Below are 10603 nucleotides of genomic sequence, written 5' to 3'. Positions count from 1 at the left end.
TTATAACTAAAGGAATTTTGACATAATAATATTAGAATATGTGACATCTAAATATTAACACCACAGTTTAATTGCACTGTCCAAAATTCCTTTTTAATTACCAAGTCTACTGGGGGCTCCTTTGATAATGGTTTTTAGATAGGATACATTATAAGACAAAAGGAATTTAGGAATTCATGCATTCCATAATAATTAGTGATCGTTTACCAGGAGCCAAAGAAACTACACCAGCATGGTCTCTAGTTTCAAAGACTTTACATTACAGTGAGGAAGAAAAACAAAAACAAGCAAACAAACAAACAAAACTATTAATTTTGTAAGTTTTATGAAAGAAGCATGAAAGAGCTATAAGAGGGCTGGGTGCTTAATTTAAAGAGGAATATCAGCAAAGATCTGAAACATTCATATTAAGGATGAGATAGACTCACCATTTGGAGAGAGAAGGAAAAATATTCCAGGTGAAAGGAATGATGTATACAAATACCCTAAGGCAGAATAGAGAATGCCTTGTCCCAGACATGGAGAAAAGTCTGGCTTGATTGGACACAGTCAGCAAGAAAGAGGACAATAGCAAGGGATAACTTTGGAAAGAGAATGAGGATTCACAAAACAAGCAGGATTTTGTAGATTATCATTATTATTTTGAATATTTTAATTTTTAGGACATTGCAAAACTATTGAAGATGTTTAAGCCTGGAATAACATGATTAGATTTATGTTTAATAAAAATCACTCTTGATATGTACAGATGAATTTTAGTAAGTGTAGAGGTAAATGAGGCAAGTCAGAAAACTGTTACATAATCTAGGTGAAAGATAATGGTTTCTTAGAATAAGGAAATAGTAGTGCTCTATAGGAAACATCTTGAAGATGAAATTGGTGGACTTGTTGATGGACTTTGATATTAGAAAAGAGGGAAAGGGAAGGACCTAGATTTCTAACCAATGTAATTATGTGGTTGCTGGTATCATATATTCACACAGAGAATAATACTCAGTGAGGGGAGGATTTGGGGGACGGAAATGTGTAAGAGAAACACAAGAGTTTTAGACATGGTAACTCAGAAGAGTCTATACTTACACTGATTGCTTATTATGAACCAAGTAAGCTCAAAGTGTTTATATTATGCTGAGAAAGAACAAAACAAAAACAAATACACAAAAAAATGAAATAACTATGAATTCTATAAGTTTCATGAAAAAAATTAAAATGTCTAAGAGAATGGGGAGTGGACAGATACAGCCTAAAGATATCAATTTGAGGATCAAACTGAGAGGTTTGGCCTGAAGATATCAATTAGAGCATGACCAGCATGAAGATTATGTTTGAATTTGTTGCACTGAATAAAATCACATGGGAAGAAGGGGAACATGGATCAGAAGAAGGGCATAGAGAATGCAACAGGGAGACATTGAAGGAAAAATTAACTTCTTACACTGGCTAAAGCTATGCAATCAAATATTTCTGAGTTTGTGATCGATAATTCAGAAAATGCCAGTCAAAAAGTGCAATCTTTTGATACAGCTTTAGTCATATTCCATTGCATTTTCATACTCTTTAATCTTTGTCCATTTGAAAGATATTTCATGTGTATTTTTTATTTATGCTTCTTTGACATGTCAGGTCTATATAAATAAGAAGGTAGTCATAATTTGTCTAAGAATTCTCAGTAAACGTGTGAGAGATCAAGAACCAAAACAAGAACTCTGACATCTCATTCTAATGTATACATTCCCCAGATCCCATATACTTTTGAGCACTTTGTCTTGTCTCCATTAAAGACAACTAGATAATAAAATTTCGATAAGTAGAATTAAGGTTCACTAAGCCCTTTGTGAGATACCATTGGTTACTTTGTATATTTATTTAAAATTGATCAAAAGATCAATGGCTTGGTTTCTGAATGTAAAATAAATATTAGATTTTTGGAAACATGAGTCTTTTTACTGAGTGGTAAAACCACAATATATATTTATTGCCAATATGGATTCACACTTAAAAAAATCTGTGCCTTTCACTTTGAACCATGACAACTGAGGCACAGAATTTTTGCAGACAGGTTTGAGCATGAGGTTATATATGTGGGGAGAAATATATTTAACTTTACAATGTGTCACCATTTAAAATATATGTCATTCTAACTAACACCAAGTTTGAACATAAACTATTTTATATACAAACATATAATATCTAAGAAGCCATTTAGCAGATAGAAATATGACTGAGGCTTATCCCCTGTATTTTTTTTACAAGATAAAATATTTTTTTCTTCCTTGATATTTCTATCTTTAGAAAGTCATTATTATAATCACCTTTAGAATAAACAAATAAATAGTAATGACTTTGGTCTAAAATGCATTCATTTGCTTTCTGCAGAATTATACCACAAAAGCTTGATAGTAACTTTTAAACTGAATCACTTATATTATAATTAATTGGTAGATTCTCATTACAGATAAATCCATAAAACTGAATCCGAATTAAATTATGTTTTCAAAGAATGCAAAGTTTTTTGGCTCCCACGATGTTGGATGAGGCTTTATAATGATCTGGTCCCATTTTTAAAAGTGCAGCAAAAGATGTTCAGATGAGGCTTTATAATGATCTGGTCCCATTTTTAAAAGTGCAGCAAAAGATGTTCAGAATGAATCTTCAGGATTTCTTTTTTTTTTTTTAAGAATAATTTTTATTATGTTATGTTAGTCACCATACAGTACATCCTTAGTTTTTGAGGTAGTGTTCCATGATTCATTATTTGCATATACCCAGTGCTCCATGCAATATGCGCCCTCCTTAATACCCATCACCAGCCTATCCCAATCCCCCAACCCCCTCCCCTCTGAAGCCCTCAATTGTTTCCCAGAGTCCATAGTCTCTCATGGTTCATTCCCCCTTCTGTTTAACCCCCCTTCATTCTTCCCTTCCTCCTCCTACCAATCTTCCTATTTCTTATGTTCCATAAATGAGTGAAACCATATGATAATTGTCTTTCTCTGCTTGACTTACTTCACTTAGCATAATCTCCTCCATTCCCGTCCATGTTGCTGCAAATGCTGGGTAATCGTTCTTTCTGATGGCTGAGTAATATTCCATTGTATATGTGGACCACATCTTCTTAGTCCAGTCATCTGTTGAAGGGCATCTCGGCTCCTTCCACAATTTAGCTATTGTGGACAATGCTGCTATGAACATTGGGGTGTGTATGGCCCTTCTCTTCACTATGTCTGTATCTTTGGGGTAAATACCCAGTAGTGCAATTGTTGGATCATAGGGTAGCTCTATTTTTAACTTTTTAGGGGACCTCCGCACTGTTTACCAAAGTGGCGGTACCAACTTGCATTCCCACCAACAGTGTAAGAGGGATCCCCTTTCTCCACATCCCCTCCAACATTTGTTGTTATTTGTCTTGTCAATTTTGCCATTCTAACTGGCGAAAGGTGGTATCTCAAGGTGGTTTTGATTTGAATTTCCCTGATGGCTAATGATGTTGAACATTTTTTCATGTGTCTGTTAGCCATTTGTATATCTTCATTGGAAAAGTGTCTGTTCATCTCTTCTGCCCATTTTTTGATTTGATTATTTGTTTCTCGTGTATTGAGTTTGAGAAGTTCTTTGTAGATCTTGGATACCAGTCTTTTATCTGTAGTGTCACTTGCAAATATCTTCTCCCATTCCGTGGGCTGCTTCTTAGGTTTTTTTGACTGTTTCCTTGGCTGTGCAGAAGCTTTTTATCTTGATGAAGTCCCACAAGTTCATTTTTTCTTTTGTTTCATTTGCCTTTGGAGATGTGTCATGAAAAAGGTTGCTGTGGCCGATGTCAAAGAGGTTATAGCTTATGTTCTCCTCTATGATTTTGATGGATTCCTGTCTCACATCGAGGTCTTTCATCCATTTAGAGTTTATCTTTGTGTATGGTGTGAGAGAGTGGTCAGATTTCATTCTTCCACCTTCCCTCTAAAATGAAACTGGTAAATGGTAGGTAGTAGTTGGCTATTGCTAAATTTATTTTAAAAAAAAAGGATGATGAACGAATAGTTTTCACTCTTTAAAAAGACTTAGGGAGAGTTATGTTTTACTTAGGAAGGTGCTAGATGTCATCACCAATTCACTTTTATTGCACTCTAAATTCTCAGAAAGTCTAATGAGACATTCCAACCAAGCATGTGGCAATGAATGTATTTTGCACAAACATGTCTATGTTTGCTTTCTGATGAACGATATTCACAATTGTTTAACTCCCATTACACGTCACCCAAAAACTTCATCATAGTTTAGATCTGATAAAACCTGACAATTGAGTATACTGAGATACGATGTCTATTCCTGAGCCTGATTCTGATAGACTTGAGGTAGAAAAGGTTCTTTGATGTGCATCCTGAGTACAAGACAATGTCAAAATAAGTTTCTAAGGCAGATTAGATATTGCCACGAACACCAATATAAAATCCATAATGCTTTAAAACATTATAGCAGCACACTGTATACTGTTTTTCATTTCATGCTCCTTAAACACTGGACTCATTTTCTGAGTCAATCTTCTTTACTCCTTTATATGCCTTTGGCAGATATTGTTTTTCTCCATGCTATTTACAAGCTGAATTTCCTTGCTTGTCTTTGAGATTCTCAGTTTTTTTCTTTGGTTTCCCTCAGTCTTTTTATTTTTATTATTTTTTTAATGTTGAATCAGGTATATTTGAGCTGTGTAATAAAATCTCTTAAATACCTTGGTTATAAATAGATTGAAACCTAAAGTAAAATATGAATACATTTTCAATCTATAAATACATTAATAAGGCACATATTTAGGCATTTATTCTAAATAGCACATAGATATATATATATACATTTTGCTTAATTCATCTTTCTCATCACACTCACTAACAAAGTTTACTTAAAATCTCTTACGCAAAATCCATTTCCTCACTTTATTCTCATCAACGTAAGCCTTAATTATTTATGCTATGTTAATAATTCTAAATTCCACCTATGCCTCTTGTTCCATAGCAGTACTACTCTGAGAACTTTGGCTAATAACATGGGGTCCATGGGAAAATGCTAGATGCTGCTACAGGAGAGAAAAGTTTGCAGCAATTGGCACTTTAAAGCCAAGATGAGACCTTCTAGGGGCTTACCCACAGTAGGTACACAATGAGTATATTATTATTATTTATTACCATAGCTACACTTTATGTTTTAAAATACTACGACAGTTACAATGCATGTTTTCAAAATATGTCTTGTTATTTCATATAATTTTTTGAAACTTTTTTGAAACATAGAGGCCGATTATCTGTTTAGATTTTCTTGGTCCCAAATTCTCCTCAAGGGCAGGGACAATATCATAGCCAAAGACATAGCTCTATCATCTAATCACGTGATCAGTTACATGGTAGTTCAAAATCAAGTAAATAAATTTAATTGAGAACACTAACAAATAGAAAAATAGGAGTTTTGCCCAACGTCACACTGTTCAAAAAAAGGAGAAAGCAAGGTGATTCCAGAAGGGCAGACACCCAACCTTCCCCTCCACTAGAATATAGTTTCAAGGTATGTTATTTATCTGGGGGGAGAGAGCAGGAAGAGTTCACTGCCTAGCATCTGAAAATATATATGTATCCCATGTCAAAATCCAAGCAAAATGAAAATCTATGATGTCAACCCACAAAATCCAAAGTTGAATGCTTTTGGTGCTGTTATCTCCTGCTGAATGAAGAATACCTTACCCAGGAAATAACTACCTGTTTAGGGATTTGCTTCCAGGTAATCCATCAGTTCCCAGACTAGTTGACCAAGGATGGGTCTCTAATTGTGAAGCATAACAGCAGTCTTTGACCGCAGTAGGCTGAATCTCTGTGGCAGTATTCACATAACCATATGGATCCACGCTGCCTCCTCTCATTTGCCCATCCTGGGATCATTAAATTAATTAGAAAGTCGAGACACTAAGAATCACTCTTACCCTTTGAAGGTACAACTCTCATTGGGCATTAGAGAATCTACTCTCCTAGGGTTTGTCTATTTTCTTCTTATTCTCATTGCGACTTCTCATTCACCAAAAATAAAGTTATTTACTCTTTTTCTTGCTCAAATGATACCACGACTGCTATTGATTGAAACATCAAATTGACATTTTTAAGGGTTAAAAATGTAGTTCAATCGAATATGTTTACTTAGTGCCTGCTGATTCAATATAAAGATTCACTTTGTATGTATCATACTGTAATGGTTAAGAGTATAGATATGAAATTAAACTGCTTGGGTTCAAATTCTGGGTTCCCTACTTATCCACTGTGACTTTTAGTAAAGTGATTAATTTACTAAGTGTGTAAATTTTCTATGTATCGGTTTCCTCAATTTTAAAATGAGAATAATAACAGTCTTTACTTCATAGGATTATTTTAGATATTAAATGAGTTCACATTTATAAAGAATTTAGAACAATGTCTGGACAAAGTATTTGTTAATTAAAGTGTGTATGTGAGAGAGACACAGAGAGAGAGAATATACATACACACACACACATATACATGATATAGTTTTACATATATATATATATATAACTTGTAATTCATTTCTAGACATGTTAACCTCATTTTATAGATCTAAAATTGGTAAGTTGACCATGAATTAATTAATCTATTCATTCATCAAATTTATACTGACACTTTACATTCGGGATACTGTGGTTACTAAAAGGTTTTTACAGAGTAGTGGAGCAGTGAAGATATGTGTTTTTTTTAAAAGAGTTAGTTTTATGAAGAATATGAGAAAGAAGCACAGAAAACAAAAAGCAATCTGAATGGCAGTTCATTAAAAATATATTTTTTTTAATAACAAGCACTGGAATTCATGACCTTTCTATTTTCACACAATTGTCAGAATATCTGCCTATTTATATTTAGGACAATTTAAAAGATTATTAAACAACACAGAAATTTGAGGGAAAATTGGGCCTCCTGGAAAAGGTCATTTTTGTAAACCATGTCTTTACACGAGAGCAGGGTTACTGACTAGGAGAAATAATCTGGTGACATCCAAACCGTGCTGTTCCAGGTTTTTGTGGTTTTTTAAAGATTTTATTTTTAAGTAATCTCTACACCCAACATGGGGCTTGAACTCACAATTCCAAGATTAAGAGTCACGTGCTCCTCTGCCTGAGCCAACCAGGCATCCTTCCATTTTTGTTTTTCTATCTACTCTGATTTAGAACTATCAAAATAAGATATTTAAAAATCTACACATTTACAAACAGTGTAAGGATAGAGTGAGAAATTGTATTTTATCTTAAAAGGATCATTTAGCTCTAATTTATTAAACTATACAGATGAACTCATATTCCTCAGCTTAAAACAACAATGGGCAAAATTTTACAAGAGTATGTGGGACCAGAAATATTGTTGAAACCATTTTTTGGAAACTGTCTACCACAGTCTATTTTCTGGTCAGGATAATTCTTATCCCTCTCATGTGCAAAATACAATTATCCCTCCTTCAAGATCCCCCAAAGTCTTATCCCATTATGGCATTAGTTTCAGGATTGAAGTCCAGGATCTCATGATCAAAATGAGATCCAATTGTAGATGAAATTCATCAGGTGTAATTTGTCAGGTACAGCTTCTAGAGAATAAGTCTTACTGATCCAAAGACCTATAAACTAAAGAGACAGGGTATCTGTACCCCATAACCCCAACACACCATGCTATAGATCCTTCAGTTTAAAAGGGAGAAAAATTTGGGGCACCTGCGTAGCTCAGTTGATTAAGCGTTGGACTCTTGATTTTGGCTCAGGTCCTGATCTCAGGGTCATGGGGTGGAGCCCCTCCTCCAGCTCCATGCTCAGCAGGAAGTCTGCTTAGGATTCTCTCTCTCCCTCTCCCTCTTCCCCCCTCCGCGCTTTCTCTCTCAAATAAATAAATCTTTAAAAGGGAGAAAAATGTAAGGCATCAAGGAATCACAGGTCCATATAAATTTTGAATTCCACCTGGGCACACATTACCAGAAATGATTCTCCATAGCTCTTGGCTTTGCATTCTAGGTTTTGGTAGCTTCCTCTATGTTATTCTTCATTTGCCATAAAACAACAACAACAACATAAAAAATGGTTAGTGTTTGTAAAATTATTGTTTTTCTTTTTTTTAGCCTGTCTCCTACCTATAGAAGTTTAAGGATCCAAATCATCTTTTTTTTTTTTAATTTTAGAAACATTTTAAAGTTTTCAAAATAAAACATTAATAGGAGAGCGTATATTATAAGTGTACAATTCAAAGAATTTTCACAAACTAAACTCACCCATGTAACTAGCACCCACATCAATAAAAAAAGATTCCCCATATCCCAGACAGCTTTTCTCATACCCCATCCAGTCACTTATCCCCTTAAGTATATACCCAGTCTCCTGACTTGTAACTGAATAGTTTTGCCTGGTTTTATATTTCATATAAAGAGAATCATGTAGTATGTACTATTTTGTTTTTTAGTTATTAGGCTCAGCATTATGTTTTTGAGATTTGTTCATTCTACTCTCTTTAAGTTATAGGTGAATTTTCATTGTTTATGGTAACTCTTTGCAAGAATATACCATGATTTATCTATCTATTTGACTGTTGATGAGTAACTGAAGAGTTTTCAGCTTTATGCTATTACAAATAATACTTTTATGAATATTCCAGCTCGTGAATATTATGGATTGAATTGTGTCATCCTCCAAAAAGATATGTGAAATACTAACATCCAGTACCTGTGAATGTGACCCTATTTGGAAATAAAGTCTCTGTAGATTTAATCTGCCAAGTTAAAATGAGGTCATACTTGATTAGAAAGGGCCCTAATTCATATGACAGTGGTCCTTAAAAGAGGAGAGACACAGTGATGGAGGACACAGGGAGAAGATGGCCACATGAAAACAAGGTATATGGAATAAAGCATCTACAAGCCAAGGAAAGCTAAGGATTGCTGACCATCTCTAGAAGTCATCTTTTCATTTGACAATACCTCCGTGTCTTTTCATCTAAGTTGGCACCAACATTATTTTCTTAAAGAGTCTATGGATTTCTTATAAATCTTATCATAGTTTACTCCATTGGATAAAATCCACAGTCACAAGTCTCCTTAAAATAAGACTTCCTATACCATAGATTATCTATAAAGGTATTTTAGGGCCATGTTCACTATAGTCTTAGGATCCTTATTTTTTTAACAGAGGATCAATGAGATATGAAAAGGAATTTTTGCCTCACCAGAGTACTGCCTTAAATCCTGAACACTTAAAAAAGGGCCACAGAGTTATATTCTGTCTTCATTTATAGATCAAGTTTTTATGACAATACACTGATAATGATCTTTATTAAATTTATTGAATTTAGTATTGTTTTCATCTGGAGAGCTGGGAATGGGGAACAAGTTAATTTTCAAACTCGACAAACACTTGCTCATTTGTATTTACCAGTTCCTTCTGAGTTTATCTTTTTCCTCTTGAACATTGCAATAGGTAATGCAATGAAGCCAAGAAGTACCTTTATTACTTTGCCTAGAAATTTCCTTAGTTAGGTGATCAATTCATTAGTTATATTTTCTACCACATTTCTGCGGGCAACTGCTATAGAACTTTCTATACTACACAAGTTTTTCCTGGTCTCCAGCTTCCAGTAACATTGTACTCACTTTCCTTTAAGCTATCATCAAAAGCCAACTCAAATACCATCAGGCTTTTTGTCTTTTGTTCTTCCAGCTTTTGTCTGTCCCACAGTCCTGAGTAAGTTTGAGATTTCCTTACATCAATAATTCTGGTTAAAAAATTGTGTGTGTGTGTGTGTGTGTGTGTGTGTGTGTGTGTATTCTAGTTATCTATTACTACTCTGTCATAACTTTTTATTTTCTGTATTTTTATGCTTTGACATCTGGGGCCTTGCAGTCCCTAGAGCCCCTCCCAGAGCTAGTCAATTCCTAGAGGCACTCTTGAGTGTGCCTTTTAAATGCAAATCAAGCAATCTAGAGCCCATACTTGCAACCAGAGCCACTATTCCTGGGCTCTAATCACCCTAGGACCAGGTACCAGACAATTAATGACGGTACCTCTGTTCCAGAGCCCACTGAAATTATTCAAACCAGCCAAACTTACCCCTGCTTATGTTACACACTCCTTCCTGTGGAACCACAATAAAGTCTCTTGCCCACATTTTCTCCTCGTTCCCTCTGTCTCCAGACAGATCCTGCTGTTTCCCTATGTGCCTTTCTGTGGTATGGCGCGCCCCTTCCTTTTGGAAACTGTGCATATAACAATGTTTTCAATGACAATCCTCTTTTGGTTTTGCCTTACCTAGATAGTAATAAAACTTATAATATATTTTTTAAAAACTTATATAACAAATCATATCAAAGGTAGTAACTTAAAACAACACACAGCTCAATTGAATTTGGCAAGGCCCACTAGATTTAGCTTTTGAATTAGTAGAAGAGCACGTGGGATCAGAATGGTGAGGAAGACATTTCTGAGAAGTAAAATCACTCCCATAGGTCACAATTTGAGAAAGAAAAAGAAGAGAAAAGAAAAGAAAAGAAAAGAAAAGAAAAGAAAAGAAAAGAAAAGAAAAGAGAAAAGAAAGAA

The sequence above is a fragment of the Ursus americanus genome, chromosome 8 (genome assembly GCF_024610735.1).
Source record: "Ursus americanus isolate L20-20 chromosome 8, mUrsAme1.1.p, whole genome shotgun sequence".
Classification (NCBI taxonomy): domain Eukaryota; kingdom Metazoa; phylum Chordata; class Mammalia; order Carnivora; family Ursidae; genus Ursus; species Ursus americanus.
This window is presented reverse-complemented; position numbering follows the sequence as displayed.